The sequence below is a fragment of the Gadus morhua genome, chromosome 13 (assembly GCF_902167405.1).
Source record: "Gadus morhua chromosome 13, gadMor3.0, whole genome shotgun sequence".
Classification (NCBI taxonomy): Eukaryota; Metazoa; Chordata; class Actinopteri; order Gadiformes; family Gadidae; genus Gadus; species Gadus morhua.
The window spans coordinates 27,648,245-27,668,481 of record NC_044060.1 but is presented as its reverse complement, the minus strand read 5'-3'; the positions used below and the strand labels follow the sequence as shown (position 1 = coordinate 27,668,481).

The following is a 20,237-nucleotide window of genomic DNA, read 5'->3' as shown; positions in this document are numbered from 1 at the left end:
GAACTTACGTCACACAAACCAGCACCGCAAATTTTCGGTCACTCCAGAGTTGACGTCTTTCTTTCAACCCGGTGTCACGCGATTGCGTGCTCCTGCGCACGACCGTGTGCGTGTGTGTGTGTGCGTGCGTGCGTGCGCGCGCGCGTGTGTGCGTGTGTGTGCGTGTGTGTGTGTGTGTGTCTGTGCGTGTGCGTGCGTGTGTGTGTGTGTGTATAACACGCTATTTTATGTTGAAATGCGACGTAATCCAGTGTTCACGAAAAGTACACTGTCAACGTATGCTTTTGGCGACTGGGTTGGCTCTCAGATATACGTGTTTCTAACAAGATGATATCATTAAAAGTTACATAAAGTAACAGTTTAATAACACAAACGCAGGAAGCACGTGAGCTGCTAGTTTAGCGAAAGCAACCTGACGTCGTTGAAACATGCGAGCGAGCCGATCAAATCCTAATAACTATAAAACTAAAGATCAGACACAATCACTGACTAAAGATTATGCAAGTAAAAAGTATATTTCTCGCTAGAAATGTTATTAGAAACACGTTTAACGGTGAATCGGTCCTAAAATATTGCATTTCCCATTCAGATAATAAAGATTAATAAAGATCATACACATTCACTGAGTGAAGATTATGTAAGGAAAATGTACATTTCTCGCTAGAAAAGTCATTAGAAACGCGTTTAATGGTGTATCTGTCCTAAAATATTGCATTTCCCATTCAGATAATAAAGATTAATAAAGATCATACACATTCACTGACTGAAGATTATGTAAGGAAAATGTACATTTCTCGCTAGAAATGTCATTAGAAACGCGTTTAATGGTGTATCTGTCCTAAAATATTGCATTTCCCATTCAGATAATAAAGATTAATATAAGCTACGCCGTGTTCCGGAGCCGCGGGGGATTCTGGGAATTGGGGTTCTCAGTTGACAAATGGGGCTTTTGTTAACTTGTTTTGTTGTTAGGATACAAACGTGTCTCCCCCCCCTCAACAAACGTGTCCCCCCCCCCCCCCCCTTCAACTAACGTGTGTCCCCCCCCCCTACAATCGTGTGTCCCCCCCCCCTCAACAAACGTGTCTCCCCCCCCCCCCCCTCCCCGGTCAACAACAGTCTCCCCCCCCCCCCTAAACAATCGTGTCCCAAACCCCGAAACCCGCCTCCACAGCGGCACACGTGGATACTGTAGGTATAACACGCTATTTTTTACGTTGAAATGCTACGTATCCAGTGTTCATGGAAACGTGCACTGTCAACGTTTTTTCTTGGCGACTGGGTTGCTGGGTTGGTGACACAAACCAGCACCGCAAACTTTCTCTCCCGCTTGAGATGACGTGTTTCTTTATAGTGTAACGACCTCGCCGGTGACATAATCATGTCGAGTCATTAGTTGAAGGTAGTTTTAATGGACCAAAAACCAGGTCACTGAAACCCGTAACATTGTAACAACATTGAAACCAACAGCTGAAAACCGGACCCAAACAAACCCCGGTTACCCCGGCAACACGGTCTCACTCGCGTGCAGGCCCCCACCCTCCTGTTCTTCCAAGGCCCTCCCCCAGCTGATCTAATGATTCGCCCCACACGCTGTTTGACAAGAATAACATTACAATACATGCACATAGAACAACTGGCATAACGGACAACGAAATATAATGTAACACATAACACACAAACTATTTAACTGTCCCAGGGTCGCTACAATAGATTCATGGGTCTGATTCGCCGATTTCCCATGCTGATATCCCGAAAGATTCTCGGGCATCTTCGACAATTTGGCTATAGATTGTCTCATTACACGCTAAATAATATAATTATAGCCTAATTATATATATAGGTTTTGGCATAAACATAACTAGGGTGCACTGTACTATCTGCGCACACCCTTTCTGAAGCCTCTCTCTCGCTCTCTCTCTCTCTCTCTGTCCCTCCCGCTCTCTCTTTCTCTCTCTCTCGTAGCGTTTTGTGGAGAACGTTAATTGTCTTAGAACACTCCCATTCAGAATGCATTGGTTTACATTTCGTTTTGTGTAACACGCAAAAAGTCGGACTATCGTGCTCGGGAACACCCGGTATCACGCCATTGCGTGCTCCTGCGCACGAACGTTAATCTATTGAAGCGTGTTCCCGAGCACGATAGTCCGACTTTTTGCGTGTTACACAAAACGAAATGTAAACCAATGCATTCTGAATGGGAGTGTTCTAAGACAATTAACGTTCTCCACAAAACGCTACGAGAGAGAGAGAAAGAGAGAGCGGGAGGGACAGAGAGAGAGAGAGAGGCTTCAGAAAGGGTGTGCGCAGATAGTACAGTGCACCCTAGTTATGTTTATGCCAAAACCTATATATATAATTAGGCTATAATTATATTATTTAGCGTGTAATGAGACAATCTATAGCCAAATTGTCGAAGATGCCCGAGAATCTTTCGGGCTATCAGCATGGGAAATCGGCGAATCAGACCCATGAATCTATTGTAGCGACCCTGGGACAGTTAAATAGTTTGTGTGTTATGTGTTACATTATATTTCGTTGTCCGTTATGCCAGTTGTTCTATGTGCATGTATTGTAATGTTATTCTTGTCAAACAGCGTGTGGGGCGAATCATTAGATCAGCTGGGGGAGGGCCTTGGAAGAACAGGAGGGTGGGGGCCTGCACGCGAGTGAGACCGTGTTGCCGGGGTAACCGGGGTTTGTTTGGGTCCGGTTTTCAGCTGTTGGTTTCAATGTTGTTACAATGTTACGGGTTTCAGTGACCTGGTTTTTGGTCCATTAAAACTACCTTCAACTAATGACTCGACATGATTATGTCACCGGCGAGGTCGTTACACTATAAAGAAACACGTCATCTCAAGCGGGAGAGAAAGTTTGCGGTGCTGGTTTGTGTCACCAACCCAGCAACCCAGTCGCCAAGAAAAAACGTTGACAGTGCACGTTTCCATGAACACTGGATACGTAGCATTTCAACGTAAAAAATAGCGTGTTATACCTACAGTATCCACGTGTGCCGCTGTGGAGGCGGGTTTCGGGGTTTGGGACACGATTGTTTAGGGGGGGGGGGGAGACTGTTGTTGACCGGGGGGGGGGGGGAGACACGTTTGTTGAGGGGGGGGGGGGACACACGATTGTAGGGGGGGGGGGGGGGGGACACACCAACCCAGCAACCCAGTCGCCAAGAAAAAACGTTGACGGTGCACGTTTCCATGAACACTGGATACGTAGCATTTCAACGTAAAAAATAGCGTGTTATACCTATAGTATCCACGTGTGCCGCTGTGGAGGCGGGTTTCGGGGTTTGGGACACGATTGTTTAGGGGGGGGGGGGGGAGACTGTTGTTGACCGGGGAGGGGGGGGGGGGGGGAAGACACGTTTGTTGAGGGGGACGACGACACACGATTGTAGGGGGGGGGGGACACACGTTAGTTGAAGGGGGGGGGGGGGGGGACACGTTTGTTGAGGGGGGGGGGACACGTTTGTATCCTAACAACAAAACAAGTTAACAAAAGCCCCATTTGTCAACTGAGAACCCCAATTCCCAGAATCCCCCGCGGCTCCGGAACACGGCGTAGCTTATATTAATCTTTATTATCTGAATGGGAAATGCAATATTTTAGGACAGATACACCATTAAACGCGTTTCTAATGACATTTCTAGCGAGAAATGTACATTTTCCTTACATAATCTTCAGTCAGTGAATGTGTATGATCTTTATTAATCTTTATTATCTGAATGGGAAATGCAATATTTTAGGACAGATACACCATTAAACGCGTTTCTAATGACTTTTCTAGCGAGAAATGTACATTTTCCTTACATAATCTTCAGTCAGTGAATGTGTATGATCTTTATTAATCTTTATTATCTGAATGGGAAATGCAATATTTTAGGACCGATTCACCGTTAAACGTGTTTCTAATAACATTTCTAGCGAGAAATATACTTTTTACTTGCATAATCTTTAGTCAGTGATTGTGTCTGATCTTTAGTTTTATAGTTATTAGGATTTGATCGGCTCGCTCGCATGTTTCAACGACGTCAGGTTGCTTTCGCTAAACTAGCAGCTCACGTGCTTCCTGCGTTTGTGTTATTAAACTGTTACTTTATGTAACTTTTAATGATATCATCTTGTTAGAAACACGTATATCTGAGAGCCAACCCAGTCGCCAAAAGCATATGTTGACAGTGTACTTTTCGTGAACACTGGATTACGTCGCATTTCAACATAAAATAGCGTGTTGTACACACACACACGCGCGCACGCGCGCACGCACGCACGCACGCACGCACGCACGCACGCACGCACACACGCACACACGCACACACACACACACACACACACACACACACACACCGTCCCATGCCACCCCTGACATCAACCGGAGCCCCCCTGACGAGGTCCTGGCCCTCCCGGACCGGGGCCAGGCACACACACACACACACACACACACACACACACACACACACACACACACACACACACACACACACACACACACACACACACACACACACACACACACACACACACTCTCAATGTACATCTATTCGAGAATAGGACACTGTCGTGGAAATATCAATCATAACGATAAATATACAATCATACAAATTATATTAACCTTGTTTATATAATTATTACATTAGAAGGAACTGTATTCATTCTCCCTGTATCTTAAAAACAAATCCCTCCCCTCTTAACTGAGAGAGGTTAAGTTAATTCGTATTCAAGTTCCCACTGGAGCCAGTAAATCTGGTTTTGTGACCAGGCCAATCGACTGACTTCTTTGTTGTGTAAACTATTTAGAGCCATGTCTTACAAACCTGCAGACATGTCCAATATCCACCCATTATATTACAAATTGACTTGGCCTTAGGTCACTCACACTCCCTGCGCAGTGAAGCCCCACCTTTATTCATGAGCTGCTTTAGAAATTGTCAATGGACCATTCAAATTGGTTTCTCATCTTTGGGGAAGGGCTAGGGCTGGTTTCACTCGAAGAAATTATGCAAAAATGCATTGCAGTTCGACAGTTGCTCTGTGTGTGAATCCACACACCATCCATTTATGTACAGACACAATTATTATCTTTTCCAGACCTTGGGGAATGTGTGATTGAAATGATTAATCAAGGCTTCCGGTTTGGCAAATGAGTGGATAGACGTAAAATCAGGAGCTCCCGGCAGATGAAGTCTTAAACATTGAAAAGCCAAAATTCAAATGCGCAAACAGAGAGGGGATGACTACTAAAGGGGAATCCATCAAAAATAAAACGGAAAAGAAGCAAAAAGAGCGAGAGAAAATGGGAGATAGGAAGGGAGATGATAAGTCTGAAGCTGCTAACGAAGACATGCTGGCTAACAAGGCTGGCTTTGACAACGTGACTAGGCAGATTGGGTCCAATAGCGAGGAAAACAGCAAAGAAATGAAGGACATTCGAGAGAGTATCCAGAATTTGGGAAGTATGCTGAGTCTAGAACTAGCCACTTTTAAGGTGGAGATGAACAACAGATTCGAGGCCTTCGACAGGGGAAGTGAAGCGCAGGGCAGAGATATCATAGACATTCAAGAGCGCGTCGTGGAGAACGAGGAATGGAACGCAGAGCTGAAGGGGATTCTCGCCTCTTCGCTCAAGCAGCAAAGGAGACTACAGGAAAAAGTAACAGACTTAGAAGGGAGATCAAGAAGAAATAATATTCGAGTTCGGGGAGTACCAGAGGGCACAGAGAAGGATTCGGTACCCAAGTTTATAGAGAAGTTGATACGCGAGAAACGTAAGTTCGGGGAAGATCCCGACCTACAAATACAACGTGCTCACAGAGCGTTGGCACCGAAACCTGCCTCGAATAAGAATCCCAGAGCTATCATTGTCAACTTCCTGCAGTACCAAATGAAGGATGACATCCTCAGAAAGGCCTGGCAGACAAAAATTGCGATTGGAGAAAAGATGGTGACGTTCGACCACGATTACCCAGCGGAGGTGGCTGCAAAGCGCCGTGGCTATGCGGGTCTGAAGAGAGCTCTGAAGGGAAAAGGGATTAAGTTCCTGTCACCTCTAACATCATTGAGAGTCCACTGGCAAGGAGGCGTTCAGACCTACGGCAGTCCACAAGAAGCTGCACGGGCGATGGAGGAGAGGGGAATGAAGGTGGAAGGTCTGGTCGAGAAGGAACAACCGCCGCTGGAGCAGCAGCTTGAAGCCGCTTATAAATGGCGCAGAGTTGGGGACCAGGAGACCGACGTCGCTGGGAGAGCAAGGAAGGAGCTGATGCGGTTTTCTCGGAAGGAGTAGACGAGAATAAATTATCCTTGTAGCCGTTAACATGGAACAGGCACGAACTTTCGCATTTCCTAATTTTTTTTATTTTTTTTTACTCGTTGGTTCTCAAAGTTACGTAAGTAGCCTGTAGGCATATACTTTCCTATATGCCTTGCGTTTGGTTGGCTTTATAAGAATTGCAAGGTCAATGCCAGGAGTGACGGTTGGAATATGTTGGACATGTTTAGCGTGAACGGAGGATTTCGGCTGGGAGAGTTCTTCTTCGCTAAGGGGGGCCCTCTTACGAGAGGATTTCCCCTCTCTCCACCAACAGGGGAAATGGGGAGAGATAATGAACCCCAGTCTACCATGGGAGATCACTTTTTTCTTTACTGTTTAGTTAGAATAGCTGTTGCTGAGGTTTTTTATGTGTCCATGTTTAGCTTATGGGTAATGAAAGTGCACTGGGGAACTGATGTATAATGCAGCATGAAGGTGTTAAAGTGGTATCAGTGAATGTGAATGGGCTGAGTAGTCCAATTAAAAGGGCAAAGTTTATGGCCAAATTCAAAAAAGAAAAATTACAAGTGGTGTTTCTACAAGAGACACATTTGTCTACAGAGGAACATGAGAAACTAAAGAGGTTTGGGTACAACAATACGTTTTATAGCACTTTCCACAAACAAAACAATAGGAGAGGGGTAGCCATATTAATAACAAATTGTACCAAATTTGAACTTGGAAAAGAAATATGTGACAAGGAGGGAAGATATATAATGATAAAGGGTAAATTAGAGGGACAAAGAGTGACATTGATCAATGTATATGCACCCCCAGATAGCAAGAAAACCTTCTTTAAATCATTATTTGACATCATTAATGAAGAACTAGAGGGGATCTTAATATGTGGAGGGGACTTCAATATGGTGATGAACTACTGTGATGGAAAATCTACATGTTGTATTGTTTTGGTCTATATGAATTTAAGTTTTGTTGCTATTCTGTGTAATTTTATATAGTGTCTGCCTTCTGGGCTCCTTTTGGGTCATTTAAAGTGTAAACCGTCAAGGGTAGAGTGATACATTTTTATTGCCTGCCCTTTCCTATGTTTCTTGTCATGTAAATCACCCTCCATGCAATCCTTTGATGTGTGGGCCCGTTTTCTCGACCCCCTGGCTAGTGCCAACCAAGCCAGGGGGTTTAGATGACACGGCCGCTACCCCCTCCAATGGCATTCCCCTCAGCTGCAGTTGTAAAGATAACCATCTGGTACACAAAGGCTTTTGGTATTGGGGGACCACCCCCTAATAAACCCAAACGAATAAGAACTCATTGATCAGAAGACTCAGTGGACTTCTCGCCAGCGTACCTTGAGTATGAAGTAACACGCAAAGAGAAGCTCCCATCTGGGGCCCCAGATTATTGTAATGTATGCCTGTTATGTTGTTTGTTGATGCATGTTGTGATGTATCGTTGTTCGTATTTTTATTACAAATATATGACCACTAATTGTCTACAAGTATCGTGTGCTTTTTTGCATCTAAAGATCTCATCTGTCTCAGACGCAATATCTAATAGAGAAATTGTCACGACAGTTGGGGGCTCGTCCGGGATATCTAACCTGAAGATTCTACGAAATATCGCTCCAAAACAGGTCCGAGTCGGACTCGGTCCCAAAGCTCTACCCCGCCTCCAGGTGACTGTAACCAGACTAATGGGGTCGAGGAGAGAGTGCCTGTGGGGGATAAACTAGTGGTTCTTCAGTACGGTATTCAAAAGGAAAAAGAATTAGAGCAGGTGAGATCAAAATACTTGTTTAAGCTACAATAAATCCGTTACGAAAACGGTATATACTGTTTTGGGAACGTATATTCGAACAAATCGGCCACGATTCGAACTTTGTTATAGGAACATACGGTAAAGCAACTCCGGTAAAGTTCCGTCAATATACAGGTGCTGGTCAAATTATTAGAATATCATGAAAAAGTTGATTTATTTCAGTAATTATATTCAGAACGTGAAACTTACATATTATATCAATTCATTACACACAGAGTGATATATTTGAAATGTTTATTTCTTTTAATTTGGATGATTAGTACTGACAATTACTGAAAATCCCAAATTCAGTATCTCAGAAAATTAGAATATTAGTTACGACTAGTACAAAAAATGATTTTTTAGAAATGTGGGCCAACTGAAAAGTATGAACATGGAAAGTTTCAGCATGTATGGCAATCAATACTTAGTTGCAGCTCCTTTTGCCTGAATTGCTGCAGCAATACGGCGTGGCATGGAGTCGACCAGTCTGTTGCACTCCTCAGGTGTTATGAGAGCCCAGGTTGCTTTAATAGTGGCCTTCAGCTCTTCAGCATTGTTGGGTCTGGCATCTCGCATCTTCCGCTTCACAATGCCCCATAGGTTTTCTATGGGGTTAAGGTCAGGTGAGTTTGCAGGCCAATCAAGAAGAGGGATACCATGGTCCTTAAACCAGGTACTGGTAGATTTGGCACTGTGTGCAGGTGCCAAGTCATGTTGGAAAATGAAATCGTCACCTCCATAAAGTTGGTCCGCGGCAGGCAGCATAAAGTGTTCTAAAACTTCCTGGTAGACTGCTGCATTGACCCTGGTCTTCAGGAAACACAGTGGACCAACAGCAGCAGATGACATGGCACCCCAGACCATTACTGACTGTGGAAATTTTACACTGGACTTCAGGCAACGTGGATTCTGTGCCTCTCCTGTCTTCCTCCAGACTCTGGGACCTTGATTTCCAAAGGAGATACAAAATTTACTTTCATCTGAAAACATAACTTTGGACCACTCAGCAGCAGTCCAGTCCTTTTTGTCTTGAGCCCAGGCGAGACGCTTTTGACGTTGTCTCTTATTCAAGAGTGGCTTTACACGAGGAATGCGACAGCTGAAGCCCATATCTTGCATACGTCGGTGTGTGGTGCTTCTGGAAGCACTGACTCCAGCTACAGTCCACTCTTAGTGGATCTCCCCCACATTTTTGAATCGGTTTTGTTTGACAATCCTCTCCAGGGCGCGTTTATCCCTCTTGCTTGTACACTCTTTTCCACCACATCTTTTTCTTCCCTTCGCCTCTCTATTAATGTGCTTGGACACAGAGCTCTGGGAACATCCAACCTCTTTGGCAATGACCTTTTGTGTCTTGCCCTCCTTCTTTAAAGTATCAATGGTCATCTTTTGGACAGTTGTCAAGTCAGCAGTCTTCCCCATGATTGTGTGTCATACAGAATCAAAACGAGAGACCATTTAAAGGCTTTTCCAGGTGTTTTGAGTTAGTTAGCTAATTAGAGTGTGGCACCAGGTGTCTTCAATATCTGACCTTTTCACCATATTCTAATTTTCTGAGATGTTGAATTTAGGGTTTTCATTGGTTGTCAGCTATAATCATCTTCTTTTTGGCAAAAAACACTTATAATGTATCAGTCTGTTTGGAATGAATGTATACATTCTACAGGTTTGACTTTCTAAATGGAATTAATGAAATAAATCAACTTTTTCATGATATTCTAATAATATGACCAGCACCTGTATATATGGTATATATATGTAACAGAAAGGGCAGGAGGGTCTGTCAAAACGGTAAAGGGAAACCCGTTAAGCGCTGTTGGGGTCATATAAATAAATAATAATAATAGGCATTCATTAATAAACATATGTATATGTGTGTAGTAACAAGGAGGTTTCGGCGATATTAGATAATTTGTTAAATAATAACTAGTGTAAAAGGATCTAAAATATGGGGAACAAATCTGGAAAAACTGAGATAACGGGATCTGCGAAGGTGATGTTGGAGAAGCATGGTGAAGCGGCTCTGGAGGGTTTAAAATATTGGTGTTGTTGAAGTTTTAATTATGTTGGTGTGCATTTCATTTGAGGGAAAGAGAGAGCCAGGATAGAGAAAAAAAATCAGCCAGGGACAGAGAGCGTAGAGAGTGTAGGAATATTTTTATCTCAATTTCACCCGAGATGTCGACCCGGACCTGGACTGCACCGGCGGACCGCGTGCGAATCCCCCTTCACCTCCACCGTATGACGACAACGCCCAGGCCGCCGCCCCATCATTCAACCTCTATCCAGACCTCACGGCAAAGGAGGCACCCGCTAACAGCGCAACAGGGGTTATGGCAGTCCGGCATACGTTTTCCGTGCATGGAGACCCAGTGACATTAAAGACATAGCAGAATGTCTCCCGGACCCATCTGCAGTGGGAGGGGAATCCCTCGCTACAGCCATTCTGGAAATGGCCCATCACCCATCGGCGAACCACGCCATGTCAAACTGGGCCTACGGTGGGGTCGTATTCAAGGCGACATTCCCGGGAGAGACCAAGCTGATATAATGTTCGTGGAAGCGCCGGACGGCAAGGACGACCACAGGAAAGTGGGGAAGCACAGAGGCAGGCCTGCTTTCGTTGTGGCGTCATGGATCCTTGGTTCAACGATTCTCCCAAAAGAATCGACAAAGACAATGGAAGGGCCGGCTGGCAGTTCGCACCTTCCCGTGAAGAGACTGTGAATCATCCAAGAGGCAGAGGTGGAAGGGGGCATTCGCATTGACGGGACGCGGGAGCAGACCAGGTCCAAGGAGCAGGTATGAGCACCATAACACATAACACAACCAACCAAATGATTGTTATATGGTTCTCACCCGCATTACGCGACCTGATCAGCTAAATGTAATATTATATATAGTTATGATATATATGGTTATTTTAAACAAAGGGCTATTGTAGACAGTGGATACTCGATTATTACAATCTATCACCACCAGTTTAATGGTCAACCATATCACACAACCATGACATGACTCCAACTGACCCTGACTAACCCCGACTGACCCCCCACTGACAACAGAAGTGTATTGCCTAATATTGAAAATGCAGATTTTTATATTATGATATTTTGTAAATGTTTTATGGCCAAATGGCAAGAAGGTGAATTAATGAACGTATGAGAGAGATTGGAAGAAGTATGTGTTATGGAAGGAGAAGAGATAGATGAGAACGTAAGGCAAGACAAGATAAGGAAAGGGGTGGGGAGAGAGATAACCCATCTGCATCGAGTTTTGTTCAAATAGATCCGGACCTGGACAACGCTCCTCCTTCTCCTGCTTTCAGCCCGACCAGTGGCCCAATACAGTGCAAATACCCCACGTCACAACTCCTCTGCATCAGACTTTATGAAGTTACAGACCATGGGAGGCCCACCTGAAGAGCTACGGAACGGTCTGCTGGACGACACAAGGAGACAGCCCAGCAGGACCAACAGCACCAGAGTGGTGGCCTCCATGCTGTGTAGCCACAAGGAAGTGGCCTGAACAAAGAGACAAAGGAGGGTCTCAGAGACGGGAGAGACGTGGGAACAGGCACTTCAAAGGACAGCCCGTGATGCAAATGAGAGGCAGAAAGCAGAGAGAGAGAGGTGGAGGCGTGTCCAGGCGGATGGGGAGAAGAGCAGTGTCCAGGCGGATGTAAAGTATCGCACTAGACACAGCATACATATTACAAGAGAAAGATCTAATGTGTAACTAGGACTGTGTATAAATTGTGTCATAATTTCTTACATCTGAAAGGTTTGAAGAAACATAGACAAGTAGAAAAGTTGAAGGTTAAAGAAATGTGTTAGACAGAGTTCAAATGTACGACAGCGGTAGAATTCATTAAGGCACAAAACGTTAAAATTGAACCCCAGAAAGCATAACCATGATGTATGCTACAATGTTTTTCAGAATTAAAGTAGAAGGTTTTTGGTGCGCTCGCAACAACAAGCCATGCTTACAGGCCTGGGCTTTCCCTTATTTATGGTAAATTGACACATGGGAGAATCATGCGTCAAGAGGGGGGATGGGGAGCCCACAACAACAACCTTGGGTATCAAAGCAAACCAAAGGAAATAATTACTAAAAAAAAAAAATTAAACAAACCCCATGTAGGTCCCTCAGAGACATCATGAAGGACAATGGGAAAGAGAAGAGGAATACCGTTTAAATGTTGGGTTTTACTCTGTGTTATTAATGCTGACTGGATTGACAATTAATGTTTAGAGTAGTAAACATTAAGTGCTTGCCAACTACTCATGTGTTAGTATCACGGAAGCAGCATTAAGGACACATCAAATAAGAATATTTTTGTTTAGAAATGTTTTTAAAAGGTAGCCTTGTTTCTTTGTTTTGGTTTTCTTTTCTGTTTTTATTTTTATGACTTTTGAATATATGGAAACAGATGACTTGATTGTGATGTTAGGTGATTTTATGCTACCTTCTGTAAAAGCGAACGGTGGTATAAATAGTCTGAACAACCTCCTATAAAAGCGGAGAAGTGCTGATGGTCGGACATGATAGATTTTTGAATTTGTGATTATAAAATAATCAAAGGGGGGATTGTGATGGAAAATCTACATGTTGTATTGTTTTGGTCTATATGAATTTAAGTTTTGTTGCTATTCTGTGTAATTTTATATAGTGTCTGCCTTCTGGGCTCCTTTTGGGTCATTTAAAGTGTAAACCGTCAAGGGTAGAGTGATACATTTTTATTGCCTGCCCTTTCCTATGTTTCTTGTCATGTAAATCACCCTCCATGCAATCCTTTGATGTGTGGGCCTGTTTTCTCGACCCCCTGGCTAGTGCCAACCAAGCCAGGGGGTTTAGATGACACGGCCGCTACCCCCTCCAATGGCATTCCCCACAGCTGCAGTTGTAAAGATAACCATCTGGTACACAAAGGCTTTTGGTATTGGGGGACCACCCCCTAATAAACCCAAACGAATAAGAACTCATTGATCAGAAGACTCAGTGGACTTCTCGCCAGCGTACCTTGAGTATGAAGTAACACGCAAAGAGAAGCTCCCATCTGGGGCCCCAGATTATTGTAATGTATGCCTGTTATGTTGTTTGTTGATGCATGTTGTGATGTATCTTTGTTCGTATTTTTATTACAAATATATGACCACTAATTGTCTACAAGTATCGTGTGCTTTTTTGCATCTAAAGATCTCATCTGTCTCAGACGCAATATCTAATAGAGAAATTGTCACGACACTACCATCTAGATACAACTAGCACAAAGAAGAATAGGACATGGCTTAATAGATATATGAATATACAACTGGTTGACTTGGGAATAGCAGACGTTTGGAGAGAACTACATCCCTTGGAGAGAGACTACACACACCACTCCGTCCCACACCAAATGTATTCAAGGTTGGACTATTTCTTCATGACAAAAGGAGACATGCATAGGGTTGAGGAATGTAGGATTGGGGTAGCAGATTTATCAGACCATAACGCAGTCTACATGACAATACATTTAAACAAGAGAAGGAGAACTACAGTGTGGAGGATGAATGTGGGGATTCTGATTCTGATAAAGACCCGGTAGAAAGAATAAAAAAAAATATAAATAGGTATATAGAGGAAAATGATAATGGGGAGGTAGATCCAAACATTCTTTGGGATGCGCTTAAGGCCGTCATTAGGGGGAACTTGATAGCTCAGACAACTCTGCTGAAGAAATCCAGACTAGTAAATTACCAGACACTAATTGGACGTTTAAAGGACTTGGAGAGAAAACATAATGCCACAAGTGACCCAGAGATACTTAGACAAGTGAAAGAAACAAAGAATAAAATTGATAATATACTACTGACAGAAGTGGAAAAGAAAGCTAGATTTGTTAAACAAACCTATTATGAGGGAGGTTCCAAAGCAAGCAGATTATTGGCTAGACGCATAAGAAAACAACAAGCATTGAATACCATATACAAAATTAGAGATCCACAAACTAATGATTTGCTTACCGAACCGGACGAAATTGAGAGAGTATTCAGAGAATATTATCAAAACTTATACACACAACCAGCAGCGGCAGACGAACAAGATATGGAAAACTTCCTAGACAGGTTGGATCTACCGTCAATAGGGGAAGAGCAGAATACATTATTGACGGCAGACATCACAGAGGAGGAGATGGAAAGGGCCATCTCTAGATTGAAGAACAATACCAGTCTGGGAAGTGACGGGCTTCCTTCAGTGTTCTACCGTATATTTAGAAAAGAGTTGACCCCGGTGTTGTTGGCCTCATTTAGGTACACAATTAAGGAAGGGAAAATCCCTCCTTCATGGAAGGAGGCCATTATCACAACCATACCCAAAGAGGGCAAAGATAAAGAGCACTGTAGTAGTTATAGACCAATATCAGTACTGAACGTGGACTACAAGATGTTTACATCAATTATTTCCAAAAGATTTGAGACATTCATGACTGACATTATAGACGAAGACCAGTCCGGCTTTATTTCAGGAAGACAGACACAGGACAATATTAGGAGGATGATACACATTGTAGAAGAGACTCAACGAACAAAGAATAGTGCAATTTTAGTTAGTGTAGACGCGGAGAAAGCATTTGATAGTGTCAACTGGATTTACCTATATAAGGTGTTAGAAAGATTTGGTCTCAATAAGGAATCTGTCAAGTGTATTAAAACATTATATCAAGAGCCGACTGCTAGGATCAAGGTGAATGGTAGTCTCACAGACTCTTTTGGTCTGGGAAGATCTACTAGACAGGGGTGTTGTCTCTCTCCAACTCTCTTAGCAATATTCATAGAGCCATTGGCACAGGCGATTAGGCAGAACCAGGATATCAGAGGGGTGAAGGTGAATGGTACTGAACATAAAATAGGGCTATTTGCGGATGATGTGGTAGCCTACTTGGAGCGACCAAGTGAATCCTTCCATGCATTGATGAACCTGTTGGAGGAGTATGGGTATTACTCAGGATATAAACTTAATGTTACCAAAACACAGATCTTGGCCATAAACTATACCCCTACACCAGAGTTAAAAAAGAAATATAAAATTAAATGGAATTCAGAAACAATTAGATATCTGGGAGTGAACATCACGAAGGGAGCATGGAAGTTATATACTGCCAATTACATTCAGATTAATCAAGAACTCAGACGGGATATAGAAAGATGGTCAACACTACAATTTGATCTTAGTTCAAGGATAGAAATAATTAAGATTAATGTATTACCGAGGCTATTGTACCTCTTCCAAACTCTGCCAGTAATGATACCACCGAAACAGTTCATGGAGTGGGATAGATGGATATCCAGGTTCATATGGGGGGGTAGGAGGCCAAGAATTAGATTTAGCACCATGCAGCTCCACAAGGACAAAGGGGGCATGGCTGTACCGAAACTACAAGACTACTTCTATGCTGCACAACTCAGGGCTGTAACATGCTGGTGTAATAGAGAATATGTAGCTAGATGGAAGGATATAGAAATGAAGGTTGAGGCTAGCCCCATACAAATATCAATGACCGATAGGGAATTGTTTAAAAGGGAAGAGAGATTGTTAGACCCGATAACTAAATTCACATTGTGCACTTGGCACTTGGTAGTGAGAAAGTATGGAATAGAGAATGAAATAAGGCCTCTGAGGTGGATAACCCATGACAAAAGATTCAAACCAGGAATAAGTGATTTGGGCTTTGAGAGAGGGGCAAATAGGGGTATTACAGCAATATGCACACTATTAGAGAAGGGTAAATTGCAGAGTTTTCAGGCTATAAGGGAGAAACTTGATTTGGAAGCGAATGACCTCTTTCGGTATTTTCAGGTGAGGGATTATTATTTAAAGGAAATAAAGTTAAAAGAACCCAAAGAACAGAACATGATTATTACAATAATGATAAATGCATAGGAAGGGAGAAAATGTAGAGTGATCTCAGCCCTATACCAAGCTCTAGGGTCCAGTGGGGGAAATGCAACTGTTTATATTAAAGAAAAATGGGAAAAAGAAATTGGAATAGAAATAACAGAAGATGACTGGTATACTGTGTGCAAGGGCCAACACTCAGCCACCATCTCTAGGATATGGCGAGAATTTGGATGGAAAAACATTGAGGTATTTCATTACACCAAAGATTAAGGGGAGATACGCACCAGACCAGAAACCATGTTGGAGGTTGTGTGGTCAAATGGAGGCAGACCATACACATGTGTTTTGGAAATGTCAAAAGATTAAAGGATACTGGGAGGGAGTGTGGAGTGTGCTGAGGGAAATATTGGGATATGAGATACCAAAAACTTGTCTGGTATTATACTTGGGGAACATTCCACAAGAGGAGGTACAAGGAGGGGATAAATACCTGGTGAAAGTATTATTATTGGCCAGCAGGAAGGCAATTACAAGGGCCTGGTATAAAGTAGACCCCCCTACTAAAGAACAGTGGCTGAGTATTGTGGAGGAGATCTATGACATGGAGAGATTTACACATACCCTTAGAATGCAGGTTGAACAGTTTGAAGGAAAATGGGAGAAATTGAATTATTACAGAAGGGGTGAGGGTGATACCACTACTATTCATAGTAGTGGTATTTCATGCAATCAGTAGTTCTCTAGGCAGAATGGTCAAATCAAATATAGCAAATTAAAAAGGCTTTTTGAAGAGAAAACCCTTCTTGATCAGAAATAGCAATTAAAATTGCTTTTAAAGGCTATTGCCAAGGAATAACAGCGCTTTAGAAGTAGAAGGTAGCAATTAGAATTGCTTTTGATTCAATGGATGGCCAAGGAATATGCTCTTCGGAAGTTCAGTAGATTTCAGCTGGTAGATTTCTGTGGGAAGTAGCAGGAACCTTCTTGCTTCAGAAATTTCTGAGAGTGAATTCTTTCAAAATCAGTCCAGTATTTATGATGCAATGATGAGTCTTTGCTCATTGGTTAACAGAGCCCCAGTGCAGTGAAGCCCCACCTTTATTCATGTGCTGCTTTAGAAATTGTCAATGGGCCATTCAAATTGGTTTCACATCTTTCAGGGAAGGGCTAGCGCTGGTTTCACTCGAAGAAATTATGCAAAACTGCATTGCAGTGCCACAGTTGCTCTGTGTGTGAATGAAATGCATCAATTTATGTACAGACACAATTATTATCTTTTCCAGACCTTGGGGAATGTGTGATTGAAATGATAAATCAAATGTGGAGAAAAAGCCAATCTTGGAAAAAGTCTGCAAGTTTGCTGAAGTTTAACCAAAATGAGAGACACATCTTCAAAAACACAGGTAAGAACACGCCCCTTTCAGCTTGCAACAATAGCTTGTGGGGGGAGGAGCTCTATGCAACAGGCATTATAAATACTGGAATTTCATGGTGAAGAATTTACTTTCAGGATTTTCTGAAGCAAGAAGGCTGTTGCCATTTCCACTGGTCTCATCTTGAAAATGCATCAAAGGTAAGCCTTTCTTTTATTTTTCATGAAAATATGTTGATATGATCTGTAGATATAGAATACACTCAGCTCTTCATGATCTACAAAAAAGTAATATCTGAATTATTTTCTCTCTTCACATACTGAAAATTGTATAGGGGTATTACTTTAGTATTTTGTAATATTTGATATAGTACCATTCTCCTTTTTACATTCCATGCTTTGTAATGCCTTGTATGTAATGCCCTGCTAAGTAATGCCTTTTTTTTCTAATTCAAGTAAAACAGCAAACAGGCACTACTTGCTCTGTCCACGCTGTCTCAAAACACAAGCAAACCTGTCTGTCCATTTGCGGAGGGTATGCTTGAAGGATGGCTCTGATGCAGATGTTAATGCCATTGTTGACAAAGCAAAGCACGATGCAGCTGAGCTCCTACAGAAAGGCAGAATTTTCAAATATTCAGATCTCACTGCAATTACGTCAGATGAAAATACACTCAAAAGGTTGGTGGTTTCGACATTACGTGCTGTGTAATCAGAGTTCTTTTTCCGATACAATTTTTTATATACAGATAGTCTCTTATTGATTTCTTGCTTTCTTTATTGACAGACTGGTTGAGGAGCTGAAACGTCACCATTTGGTTGTGACTGGAGAACCCTGCCCCCCGGCAGAAGCCAACACCGAGCCGTTAGCTGCTCAGACACTGCCCAATGATGATGATGCTGAAGTAGGACCATCAGCTGCTGCAACGTCTTCTTCAGAGGAAAGCAGCTCTGCTGCCTTAGGCGAGGGAAACAACTGTGACTCTTCCAGGGAGAGTGCGAGTAGCAGTAGTCCCAACAGAAAGACCCGTTCTGGTACTGCTGCCAAGTCAAAGTCAGAATCAGCATTTGACATCCTACAAAAAAAGTTTCCTGTAACAATTGCTGGGCCTAAACCACACCGGTCCACATCCACTAGGCCAACCACGAGCCTTCTTGAGTGTCATCAGGAGTTTCCTGATGACATGGCTGATGAGGCTCCTGATGAAACTAAAGAAAACATTAAAGGAGCAAAGTATTCTGCAGCTGTGAAGCAATCCATGTATGAAAAAGGCCTTTACAATAGACATTCTCTGGATCACCCACTTCTTCAAGCCTTCGCCATGCACCTGAACAAAGAAAAAAACATTCAAAACTACAAACAGGAGGTAAGGACCATTAAATATTTCACACTTTATGAAAACAGCTATATGCACATTAACAAAAGATGAAGCTACACATTCATGAGTAATTGAACATGTGTCTTTATTTCCAGGTTGAAAATGTTTCCCGGTTTCTATATTTTGTTAACAACGAGGAAGCATCCCTGCAGTTTGTCTATCAGAGACAGAAACTGGATGTTTTCCTCAAGGAAATCACTGGCCTGACTAAGAGAACACAGTCAAATTACCTCAAGTCCTTGAAAAGATTCTTGAATTTTCACACGGACAGAACCAACCTTCATAGTATGGATGCAGACCTCCATGAAGAGTGCACAGAATATAGTCGTGTCCTCAAATCTACGCTGAGACTCCTGAGCAAGCAGGCAAAGAAGGAGATCTTCCAAAAAAGGTTTGATTATTGTAGCTGTATAAATGGTCATCTTTTGCCTGGTCCTCTTATCTCATCTTGTTGTAATTTGAGCACATTTAATACCGGTGCATTTACTAAGATACTGGTGTCTCACATCACATTCTTCACTCTTCTTTTTTTCTCACAGGCACGCCTTTCTGATGGACGAAAATGCGTTGACAACTGAAGACTGTCAGGTTGTATTGGTCCAGGCCAAGGACCCATTCTTGGCATGTATAGATAAACTGTCTAAAGATGATGCTGACGTATTGGATTCTACAGATGAAACGCTTGTGTTGTACTACCTTGAAGCTGTTGTGATTCTAGGACACGTTCAAAGGCCGAGTGTCGTGCAGAACATGACTGTGAGTGAGTGGTTATCCAGGGACAAAGCCATCTCAAAAGAGACAGGTGAGCCACTTTGGGTAGTCGGAGTAAAGGAACACAGGACATCAACGCAACAGGTGGCGACATTTGCGCTGTCAAAGGAGGAGGAGCACGTAAGTTCACAACAATTCTTGCCCGGGCATGTTAGAAGACAAAAGATATTTTCTGTTACAGCTGAGCATAATCTCATAATGTCTTTTTCTCCCCTCTATATAATTTATTTTCTCCTACAGTGGTTTGATTTGTACTACAAACGGTTGCGGCCAGTCTTCCAGAGGGCCGCCAGGAAACGAAAGAGGGATGAGGATGAGACGGATCCAAAAGATTTCTTCTTCCTCTCCAGCGCAGGGAGGCAGATTCACCGCCCCTCAACTGACCTGAGCCGGCTGGAAAAAAAGTTCGCTGTCCCAGCGGTGACCAGCCAGATGGCCCGCAGAATCCATGAGACTGCAACAAAGGACATGCCCAGTTCATCAAAAACATTGGTGGCCAGTTACCTTACTCAAACCAATGCAACAGCAGAGCAGCATTACCGCTACAAGACAACTGGGAATATTTTAGAGGGCAACAAAACTTTGATTGCTTTAGCTGCTGCAACGTCTTCTTCAGAGGAAAGCAGCTCTGCTGCCTTAGGCGAGGGAAACAACTGTGACTCTTCCAGGGAGAGTGCGAGTAGCAGTAGTCCCAACAGAAAGACCCGTTCTGGTACTGCTGCCAAGTTATAGTCAGAATCAGCATTTGACA

General features: G+C 43.0%; 1 long non-coding RNA gene across 1 annotated transcript; it reads left to right on the top strand.

Moving 5' to 3' along the window:
* Nucleotides 1–17,800: 17,800 nt before the first annotated feature.
* Nucleotides 17,801–19,585, top strand: LOC115556666 (uncharacterized). The gene is made up of 4 exons (XR_003979105.1): nt 17,801–18,017; nt 18,124–18,703; nt 18,811–19,106; nt 19,255–19,585. It is a non-coding gene; the product is annotated as an uncharacterized LOC115556666 (long non-coding RNA).
* Nucleotides 19,586–20,237: the final 652 nt, after the last annotated feature.